The 12131-nt window shown below is 45.6% G+C and overlaps 1 protein-coding gene across 2 annotated transcripts in view; it reads right to left on the bottom strand.

Annotated features, from left to right (window-relative positions):
* fhod1 (formin homology 2 domain containing 1) overlaps window positions 1-12131 on the bottom strand; it is a 343619-nt gene that overhangs the window by 166677 nt on the left and 164811 nt on the right. The gene's annotated exons all lie outside the window — the stretch shown is intronic.

Genomic DNA, 12131 nt, shown 5'->3' with positions numbered 1-12131 from the left:
AAAATAAATAAATGAAGTAAAAGACAAAGCAGTTCATCTGTGCTGGTGGTAGAGATCTATCAAAGTTAAAGCAAGATATGGCGGGCAATAACTTACAACAGTTGCAAAATTATTAAATTAGCTTTAAAATCATTTGCAGGATTAGTTTCCATATTAAAAAATGCAAGAAAATTTTCAGGCTTTGATTTTGCAAAGGAAAAAAAACTAAAAGCAAGTGCTATCCAGTGTCTCCTTTCAGAGAGAGGATGTTGGAAAACATCCACAAAAATGACAGGATCCAACCCAACAGTGAGGCCTTGTACAGTTGAGTAGCCTGTCAAAACTCACTATCAGACATGGAGAATGGTTCGAGTTAAAGGTCTTCAACTTGAAACGTTAACATTGTTTCTCTCTCCACAAATGCTGCCAGATCTGTTGAGTATTTCCTGCATTTTCTGTTTTTATTAATGGGGAATAGTCCATTGGGTAATGTATCCAGGGACTGTTGGCACCTTTGGAATTGTAGTTCAGCAACAGTCAGCACCTCAACGAGAAAAAGAGAAGAGACATAGGATATATGGCACAGAAACTGGCCACTTGGCCCAACCAGTTCATGCCGGTGTTTATGCTCAATTCGAGCCTCCTCCCATCTTTTCTCATCTCAATCTATCATAGTAACCATCTATTCCCTTCTCCCTCATTGGCTTATCTAGCTTCGCCTTCAATGCAACAATACTATTCGCTTCAACCAGTCCCTGTGGTAACGAGTTCCATATTCTTATTACTTCTTGGGTAAAGAGGTTTCTTCTGAATTCCCTGTTGGATTTCTTGATGACCATCTTATATTGATGGCCTCTAATTATGCTCTTGACCAAAAGGGGAAACGTTCTCTCTAGCCACTCTATCAAATTCTTTCATAATATTAAAGACCTCGATTAGGTCACCCTCAACCTTTTTTCAAGCGAGAGAGATCCAGTCTGTCAATCCTCTCCTGATATGTGTACCAACAAATTTCTGGTCTTATCCTTGTTGATTGAAGTATTTTAGTGGGGTAGGGAGAAAGGGGAACTGAATAACATAGGCTGTTGGCTGTCAGTACAGTTTATTTCTAGCAGCTGAACAGAGCTCCACTTCAAGGCTTCATTGCCATGGGAAATAGAAACTCCGGCGGTTCAGATACCATATTGATCAAAACATCAGTCAGGAGAGGGACTGAGGTTTCAGCTGTGTGGGCTGGCATCCTGGTTTCAAAAATAGATCAAAGTCATTGAAACTATATAACAGCAGAACTCAGGGGACAGAAAGAGAAGCAGGGCAGGGTTTACAAATAAAGCTACAATTATATCTACAGTCATTTGCAACAGTTAAGACTGTACATACATGCAGTTAAACACACAATTTGTGAAATTATGCACATCTCACTTGGTATGTAACCGTTTACTTGGAGTCTGAGTTGCTGTGGCAACACGCACTTCTAACTTGCATGTTGTAGTCTGGAGCTATGGTTAGTGATGGTAGAGGCTCCAATTTTCTTTCCATCACATGGTTGACCAGGAATCTCTCCTGCTCTTACCGCCTGCCATTGGCTTGTGTTGGAAGGCTTTTCAGGTTGATACTCAATCTGTTTGGCTGCATTACGAACGCACCTTCCATGGCCATCAAGTCCTGGGGTGGGACTCGAACCCAGAGCTTCTGGCTCAGAGGTAGGGACGCTACCCACTGTGTCATAAGGCCACCTCTTGCTTACTTAGAGAGAAGGAATTGAAAGGTGTAAACTAAAAGAAAAAAAAAGTGATTTTCATTGATATGACATTTCACCTAATTTCTCGGAAATGACTCAAAACCGTTTCACACACAATGGGCAGAACTTTTTGCTGAGCAGGTGGGCGCTCGCCCGATCCGCTCGAGCATAAAATAGCACGTGATGACGTTAGGCAAGCACCTTGACGTTATCGTACACTCTCACGATATTTCGGTTGGCGGGTGCACACAAGAGTCAGAGCCGCGCCCGCCATCAATTACAAGACCAGTTATAGCCATTAAAAAGGGATTTAAGCTGGATTTTACACTGCCCTCATCGCACGGGCAAAACAGACAGACGGGCAGCTGACAATTTGCTAAACCTCATCCAAGGGCGGGATAAAAAGGGTCAGCAGCATTGTCAGTGTGTGCAGTGATGGGTTTTGAAGATAGTTTGCTGCTGTGCTTATTGGTACTTGGCAGCTTCATCGCAGTTCTGAGCTTCATTCTTAGCATTTCCAGGCTTCATTTCAGGATTTATTGGTGTCTACAAGGCCCCCAGAGGATTCAGACCGTATGGACCCTTCTAGGTATCAGACAGCTTACTGTTAACCTGGTAATGGGGACTGTGGACTCCGCTGGGTGCATCTCCTCTGGAGGAGGAAGAATGGGGTAGAAGGGAGAGGAGGCCAGATGTCCCAATGCAGCTTCCGGGGAGGAGAGATGCAGGCACAAGTGGCGGAGGGCCAGCAGGAAGTCCAAGGCGGAAGGGGTCGCAGAAGACACCACTATCCTGCTGCCAGGGTTTACAGGCGGCGATGCAGCTACCTCAATATGTCTCAGGTGCAATGCCAAAGGTGGCTCTGCCTCTCCACGGAGACCGTGATCTCCATTTGTCAAATGATTGGGCCTGAAATCACCTCCCACTGTGTGGGTGGACACCCCATGCCAGTGGCTCTGAAGGACACAGCGGCCCTCAACTTCTATGCCTCCGGCTCTTTCAAGGGCTCAGTGGGGGATCTGTGTGGAGTTTCCCAATCAGCTATCCACAGTTGCGCCAAGCTGGTGACAGAAGCTCTGTTCAGGTGGGTACTGACATTTATTCTTTACCGTACGGCCAAGGCCAGCCAGGCTGAGCGAGCCAGAGGCTTTGCAGCGATTGATGGGTTCCCCTGCGCCAGGGTGCAATCGACTGCACACGTGGCCATCAAAGCGGCAGCGGGTCAGCTGGGTGCCTTCGTCAGCAGGAAGGGTTTCCACTCCATGAATGTGCAGATAGTGTGAGACCACAGGATGCAGATTCTGCAAGTCTGTGCAAGGTACCCAGGCAGCTCCCACGATGCTTACATCCTGAGACACTCCCAGGTGCTGAAGCTCTTCAATGCTCCAGCCCGACTGGATGGATGGCTGCTGGGTGACAAGCGCTAAGAGGTGGCTCATGACACCTCTCCGTCACCCAAGAACAGAGGCAGAGCAGCATTACAAGACGAGTCATGCCTCCACAAGTGCGGTGGTAGGGACGACCTTGGGTCTTCTCAAGATGCACTTCCGATGCCTGGACCATTCAGGGGGAGCGCTACAATATCCCCAGAGAGGGTGTCACTGATGGTGGTCGCATGCTGTGCTCTCCACAATCTGGCACTGGTAAGGGGAGACCCCATGCAGGAAGAAGATCTTGGCACAGCTGCACAGGTCACAGATGATGAGTCCAGCAGTGAGTCAGAAGAGGAGCATGGTGAGGAGAATACTGAGGGCGTGGAGGCAGACATCGGTAACCTCCAGGGAGGCAGAGACACCAGAGACGCCTTGATCTAATGCTCCTTCAGCTAGGCTGCCAAAGATCTGCCAGGGCTGCCACCTCCATCCCGGACATCTGAAATGACCCTTTCATTTGCACCCAAAGTCCACTCAATGCCTGTGTAATAAAGTATCCAGCCACTCATGTCCAGCATCACCTACTGGCGTACCCTGCACCAGAAAGAAAAAAGGTGATGCATGCTCAGGCCATCAGAACCAAAGCAAATTTAATGTTATTGTCACACTGAACGCATAATGACATTACCATTACTGGTGTTGATGTCCACACCAGCAGACATATAAACCAAACATAAATGGGCAGAAAACCACCCATGAACCGTCCCTCGTGTGCTTATGGTGCCTTTAACTTACGTTTGCAGGTGCGTCGTGGTGCCCTGCACCCCCCTGCCCCACCCCACCCACCTCATTTGCACCGGCATTGGAGGCAGCCTGCTGACCCTGCTGTCTTGTTGGCCTTGGTGGTCGTCCTCTGGCCAGTGAAGCCTGTGCTGGCCCCGCCTGGGAGGGAGCAGCCAGTGCCACAGCTAGTATCTCCCCAGTCATCACAGCCTTATCAGATACCACAGTCACTGGCAGAGGGGTGGAGGACCTGCGGCCACCATCATCCAGAGCGCCCTGAGAGAAGCCCACAGAGATGACAAGCAGCTCATGCGCCAACATGAGGTCGCTCGGGACCTCCCTGCTCATCATTGATGGACAGGGACCTAGCTGGGATACTGGGTGCCTCATCCATCTCCCACACTGGCACTGACCACCTGAGGTCATTGCCTGTATGAGGGCTTGCAGGTCTGAGCGCATCCCTAGGCCCTGATTCTGTCCCTGGAGCTGCCTTTCCATGAGAGTCGCCGCTCTCTCAATGGAGGAGGCAGTGCGCTTGGTCATGAGGGTCAACATAGTGCTCATGCTTCTCCACAACAGAGACCATGGCACGCAGACCCTCATGGATCTCCGCCAGACCCTCCCGCACACCCCACTGGACATCCAGCATCTGCTGCCTAATGGACGACTCCAGGGGCTCATCATCTGCCTTCGACCCAGTATCATCCTGGTCCCCAGCAGCCCTTTGACTGCCAGCACCCTGGGCACTCTCTGCCTCCGCCTGCACCTCAAGTGAGTATGGAGTGCCCTCACTAATCTGCACCGACATTTTGGCCGCTGATCTAATGCCCACCAAGATGCTGGTATCTGCACTGGTGCCTGGTTCAGAGAGTGGGTGTGTCGCAGGTGCAAATGAAGCCCGGTGGTCCTCCGGCATCAGGGGTGGCCCTTCAGGGTCCGGAGATCGAACGTCTGCTGACGAAGCTAAGGGAGAAGAAGAACATGTCGTTAGTTAAAGTCATCACACTGTTACTGTGCATGCCAGACACCCTGGTGAAATAATGGAGATCTGCATCATGGTGCCATCATCTTTCAATGATCAGTGGGGACTCCAGGTTTGAGGCTTCCATCAATGAGGAGACTGCACTAGAATGGTTGCACAGTCTGAAATTCTCAGCTCTGTGCACTGTACTTTTACCTTTGCCTGGCACCCCTGCCTCTCCACGCTTGGTTGCACGTGGAGCGTGCCAGCTCTCGAACTCCAGGGCATCCTGCTCGAACCTGCTGAGCAGCAGCAGATTGGGCAGGCCTCCGCCAGTACTTGACCTCTCTGATTGGTTATGGCTCGTCTTCTCCTGAAAGGACAGAGGAGCATTGATTAGTCCATTCTCTACCTGCAGCACCATTGCAGCCTGGCCAAACCCAGCTGAGGAGCACCTCGTAGGACACATCCTAGTTGTGGCCCTTGAGCCGCAAGGCACTCAGTCTAAGGAGCCAGGGCTCACCCCCTTGGCCAGCTCCGGCGTCGTTGACAGTTGGTACTCAGGCTCCAGCATCCCTGAGGTCCACAGAGGGAACGGCCACACCTTAATGCTTCTGCACACTGACCCATGCCAACATGGTATTCACCCTTCCTGAGCACAGCATGTCATTGAACTTCTTCCAGCAATACACCCATGTGCGCCACAACACATCATGGCTGCTAACCAGCACTGCAACCTCCTCCCATGCCCTCTTTGCGAGGTGCGGTGACCTTCTCCTCCCATCTGTGGGGACAAGGGTGTCCCTTCTGTCAGCCACCTCCTTCAGGAGGACCGTGAGGCACTCATCTGAAAAGCAGTGGGTCAGGTGTCTATCCGACCTGCCCTCCTACCTGCCGTGTCCAGTCGTAATCGACTCCATAACTTGAATATTGACAACGCAGAGGAAACTTCCTTCCCTGGCAGCCTTCAAGGGGTTGCCTGCACCATTTTTAAACCGACTGCTGGGTCGCCATTGGACCCGCCGGCCGACAGGCACCTGTCCCCGCCCGCCCCTTCCCGACCATTGGGGAGCCGTGTTTTATATTGGGCAGGCCTTAATTTGCCCACCAGCATGAAATTGCGGTTGCGGGCTGATCGCGGGGAGCAGCCCGTTTCCCAGCTGGTCCCGGGTCCACCAATCACGCCTGTCCGCCGACCTGAAAATTCTGCCCAATTAATTACTTTAAAGTGCAGTAATTGATGCACAGGTATACACAGCAGCCATTTTGTACACCCCAATATCTTACATGCAGCAGCACGATGAAATGGCCAGATAGTCAATCTTTGGTGACACTGGTGGAGGGAGGGACATTGGACAGGAGAATGGGAGAACTTGCTGCTCTTCTTCGAATAGTGTCAGAATATTTTATGCGCACATATACAGGCAGATTGGCATGAGTTTAATGTCCTAATTGTAGCACAGCACTTCAGACAATGCAGCACTCTCTTTGTACCATGCCGAGTGTCAGTGTGGACAATGTACTCAAACCCTGCAACCTAATTTGTTTTTTTTCTTATTCGTTCACAGGATGTAGATGTCACTGGTAGGGCCAACATTTATTGCACATCGCTAATTTCTTTCGAGAAGGTGGTGGTGAGCTACCTTCTTGAACCGCTCCAGTCCGTGTGGTGTAGGTACACCCACAGTGCTGTTAGGGAGGGAGTTCTAGGATTTTGACCCAGCGACAGTGAAGGGATATATTTCCAGGGCAAGATGGTGAGTGACTTTGAGGGGAACTTGCAGGTGGTGGTGTTCCCATGTACCTGCTGCCCTTGTTCTCCTAGGTGGCAGGGGTTACAGGTTTCAGAGGTGCTGTAGAAGGACCCTTAGCAAGACGTCATACACATTTTTTGAACATCAATAGCGCAACAATTTATGATACATCCTTAAAGTACATTAATATTACATGGATATAATGTTTTAAATGGTTCAAAAATTGGTGCAAATCAAAAACATGAATTGGTAAGTAAGTTTTACTAGAATCATGGATTTAAATTTGCATTTACTTCAGTTGCAGCAAATATTTCAGCAAAAGAAGCTTATGCAAAGTGGTAAACGTATATTTGATGTATGTATATATTCAGGTTCCCAGTATTGTACAAACAGAATATTATCACTAGATGGCACTCCAAATTCATCTTCCACAAGGAATTGAAGCCTGATTTCCTCAAAACATCATTTTTCCACGTGGGGCATAACTGGGAATGCAATAATTAGTTTGTTTCTTTTAAATACATTGTGAATTACTACCCATTTTTTTAACCCACAAGTTTAAAAATGAGTCTTTGAGGAGGCTCACTTCCTGCAATACTTTAGTCACTTCTATTTATTTGATCATGTTTTGTTTCTTCAACAGAAATACAGCTCCAATCTTAATAGTTTTAAAGTTCCTATAATTACTGGAATGGGTATTACATCTGCTGAATGCAAACAGATTCCAATGCAACAATGGCATCTGACCATTGATATATTTAATCAAAACTATGGCATAGATAATGTACCTGGGGCAATGTTTGGGCCTACTCTTGTACTTATTCTCTCTACTCAGGTCAGCTGGAATCTGGTTCCCTGTACCCACTGAACACTGTTATGTTCTAACAGTTTACCGGGCTGGACATTGTTAAAGTGGGACATCTCACTATGTATACCATTAACTAGAGGTTTTCCTGCACACTTCAGGACATGGGGTGAGCTGACATTTGGATCTCATGTAAAAAAAATCTATTATTCACAAGATTTGCGATTTGTTAATAATCCAAAACTATAAGCGAAATGTCTTCACACAGGAATAAAAATACTGTATGTTTTAGAAAATGTAAGTTGAACCACAGTTTAACAAGTAGCTTCACCACAGAAGGCTGGAGGAGGGGAGGAGAGGAACTGACTGTCATTCACTTCCCTATAATGAGTGAGGAATGGAATCATTGGATTAGTCACAGCTCACAATAACCTGCTGAAATGTAGCTCTGCTAAAAGCCAGGGAAAGGAACAGACTGCATTCCACCTTCTAGATTAGGAAATAATATACGAGAGGTGAAGGACTTAGAGGGAGCATAGCAACTCAAAAATACCTTCCAATAAAACTGCAGAAACAAGGCAGTTAATACCAAAAAGTACATAAAAGAGCCATTCACTTCCCATCTCCATTTTAATTCACAAAGATAGGCAAAGTAATTCCATGCCTTAAAGTTCAGAAACATCCAACTTGTCAAAATTCATGTTTGAAAAGTGATTCATTTTTCCCATTTTCAAGTTTGTTTTTATTTTGCATGTGGGAAGTACCCGGAGTCAGATTTCCAAATTACAATATGATCTATACCAATTTTGTCCATCAAAGAGCTGGAATCCACAGCAGAGGCCAACTTTAAAAGAAACCCAGCCTGGCTCCGGCTGAAAGACTAGAATGAGAAGCACGCGCATATATACACGTTAATGTGTCTGTGTGTATAAATATATATATACACATAAAAATATCTTGTGAATAGATCTCTCAAAAATGATTTCTCAAAGACTTAATTGCTTTTAGAATTAATCAGGAATAAGTTAATTTGTAACTTTAATTGAACATTTCAGAAATAGAATTAAAATATGTTTATCTGCTATTTATTATTCTATTTGCTACCACTGCTTCATATTTAGTGAAAATGTTATTCTTTTGCATTTACTGAAGCAAAAACAAAAATCAGTTAATATTCCAAAATGTTATATGAAAAAAAACTATCTTGTTCAATCCACACCATGTATGGACTGCCTGTGCCTTAGGTAGATTTATGGTGTATTGATGTGATGCACCATTTATAAACTGACTCTACACTAACATATAGTACTGTAGGTTGACTAATACACTGGATGCATTAATATAACAGGCTATAAATTTGTCTCAGGCAGTGGCGCAAAATAAGTGGTGTGGGATTGACCTATTATAGGTAGTGCCAATATTCAGCTCCATTGTAGTTAATGGAATGAAGTGCTGCTTAGAACAGGCAGTCAATCAGGTACTGCCCGTTTTTCATCACCACCCTAGATCATTGTATCATGGATAGACTGATGGTCCACAGCGTAATATGCTGCGAGTTGTTCAATGGTGCACGAGCACTCATGCATGATGAGAGAAGCCAAGCATTCAGCTATGAAATACCAACGCACACCTCCCGCTGACAGCCAGGACATTTGGGAGTGGCGCTGAGTGGAGCTGAGGTCCGTTCCTTGGGAGACGGCAGACAAACTTGAAGTCAAATTGAAGAACAGTTCTGGTGAAGGGTCTGAACTTAAAACCTTAACTTATCTGTTTCTAGATACTGATAGGAAATGCTGGAGATTTTAATTTAATCAGCCTGAGCTATGCATCTCCTGGCAGAAGCTGGCAACTTGCGAATAAGTTACCTGCTTTTCCTTTTGGTTAGAAAACTGGGCTGGATAACAGTGTTCATGGGGTTGCTAAAGGAGGAGAAGAACATAAAACAAAACTGACGGAGGAATTATCCAGGACATGAGTATATAATGGCCTTCATTTACAGTAAATACAAGCTTTATTACATGATCAAATTAATGAGCTCCATATGCTCCAGCCTGCAATTGCAAAATAAAGGGTCAAAACACTTTCTGAACATGTTATTCTGCCTTTCCTGAAATTCAACAAACAGGAAGCGGTGGCAGCAGGCCCAAATGAATGCCAGATAAATGTTGAACCCGTTGCTTTTATGCAGATATTTATGATTACACAGGGAAAGAAATAAGTAAAATACAGAGAATGCTGGAATTACTCAGAAAGTCGGGCAGCATCTGTGGAGGGAAAAATTGTGACCTTTCATCAGAACAGGGATTTGGAAGAGATTTTGAGCAAGGGGTGGGTGGGACATGGACAAAAGGAAGGCCTGTGACAGGATGGATGACAGGAAAGTTTGAATGACAGAAGAGTTAGTCCTATAGGGTCAAAGAAAATGGCGAGGGGACAAGAAAAGAAACAAAAGAAGATGTGTTAGAGGAGGCGTGCTACTGTCTGAAAGTGAAAATAAGAGAAAAACATGCAAAGAAAATTAAACAAAATGGGATGGCGTTTATGGCCTGAAATTATTGAACTCAATGAGTCCAGAAGGCTGCAAAGTGCCTCAATGAAAGGTGAGGTGCTGTTCCTTAAGTTTACGTTGAGCTTCATTGGAACAGTGCAGCAGACCAAGGACAGAGATGTCAGCCTGAGAGCAAGGTGGAGATTTAAAATGACAGGCCATCAGAAGCTTGGGGTCATGCTTGCATCCACAGTTTTCTCCTTAAGAAAAGGAAGAACTTTCACTAATACAGGATTTTTCACAACCCCAGTATGTCCCAAAGCACATCACCGTCCATGAGGTATAGTCACTGTAATAATGTTAACAGCTAATTTGCACTCGGCACTGCAACCAGCAATATGATAAATAACTTGATAATTTATTTTTTGATGTTGGTTGAGACAAAAATGTTGAACGAAAGAATCTCCTTGCTCTTGCTCAAAATGTCATATACAAACTTTTTTTGTCCCTGAAGGGATAAGGCAAGGTCCCATGTTAGCATCTTGTCTGAATACCAGACATGCACTGGAGAAATAGTTGTTAAACTGGTTGAGAAGGTGAATTTCTCAAAACTGCATTAAGCATCATCTCTCTTTGACATGGAGATGACTATATGTTACATCATCACAGCATTCCTATTCCTGATAGTGAAAGTCTCCACACCCACACTATATCAAATTGACCATCGCCAATCCAAATAGGAATGAGGTGACAAAATTTGTCTGATTAATTTGGAACAAATTCAAGTTGGCAAGCTGAATATTGCACTGTACAAATATAATGATAGAATTGCTCCATGTACACAGAGTAAACAAAAACCTGATACAGTGTTTACAGCTGTCTGAAGTGTCCTGGGAAGGAGGCACTCAGTCATTTCCTCCCTGCTTTGTTTTCTAAGTAGGCAGCAAGTTGGATCAGGTAACCAGGACCTTGACCTGGGCACAGCTGAAAGTACAAGAACTGGGACAAGCTAAGGGGAGAAAGCTACGGAGGAGTGGGAGAAGGAAGGAGTGCAGGGAATAAAAGGGAGAAACTAAGATGGAAGAAGAGGATAGACAAAAGGGGTAAAATTCATTTGCTTAGCTCCACTTCAAACTACCTGTGTAGCATTCTTCACTGGTATCATTGGACAATTCTGTGTGGGCTGCGCAGCAGCGGTCTACAGCACTATGCAAATGAATTTTGCCCTCAGTGTGCAGAAAGAGAAGGTAAGAGAGTGACCAACAGGAAAGGGGAAAGAAGAGAAGGGCAGAGAAGAGAAGGGGAGAGAAGCCGAGGAGGAAAAGGGGAGGGTGACGAGGAGAGACTGTCGAAATGTGCCGTAGAAGGCAAGACTGAAGAGACCTAATTTCTTTAGGAAAGAGGGAATATGGAACCTTTCAGCTTCTTAGGGTCCACTCGATCAGTGTACCGTCTTCTGAAGCTGAGGCATAAAGGTGCTCGAATTAAAGTCTGTGCTGGATTGGGGGCAGGGTGGAGGAGGCAGTTAGGGTGCTGCCAACGGTTTAGACATCCCTGTGCAGGGGCAGGGATTGTCACATGACATGAAATGAAAGTATGTGGTTGTCTATCAAGAACAGGATTGGCTCAGATGGTTAAACACCATGTGGACAATCACTGCTGACAAAACACATGCACGAAAAATGGCATTCTAATAATGCTCCCAAGTTTAATTATACCCCAGTCTGAGTGAGCAATCAGCATCAGGGCTGGGAGGTGGGGGGTGCAGAGAGAGCTGGAAGAATTCTCTTTGATGTTTTTCTTTTCTTTATTCTAAGTCCAGCGACTGCCTCATGGTTACCTGCTTCCTAAGCAATGTTAGCGCCTCTTATTATCAGACTGCAGCTGGTCAATGTCATTCCAACCGATAATTCCCAGCAGGTTCTGTAGGAAATGCTCCCATTTTCTTCGAGGAAAGAAGCAAGCCTGTTCTTTCGTGCACAGCACTTCAAGTATCAAAGCTTCTTCATACATAAGGTGTCAATAAATGTATACAGGCAATAAAATAATGTACACACACAATAGCCGGCAATTCACTGCACACTTACTTAGAAAATTGCTGCTAAAAAAAGGTGCAAATCAATATAAGCAATGGATCAAATCAAAGGGCCCTGTAGTTTTACAGAGGGTAATCTCTTAAAGGTGTTGAATACAATGCTCAAACAACTCATTTGCTTTATTTCTCATCCCTTCTGCACCTTACAGATC

This window comes from Cetorhinus maximus, chromosome 6, assembly GCF_964194155.1.
Source record: "Cetorhinus maximus chromosome 6, sCetMax3.hap1.1, whole genome shotgun sequence".
NCBI lineage: Eukaryota > Metazoa > Chordata > Chondrichthyes > Lamniformes > Cetorhinidae > Cetorhinus > Cetorhinus maximus.
The sequence above is the reverse complement of the archived record's forward strand: the minus strand, read 5'-3'. Positions and strand labels throughout refer to the sequence as shown.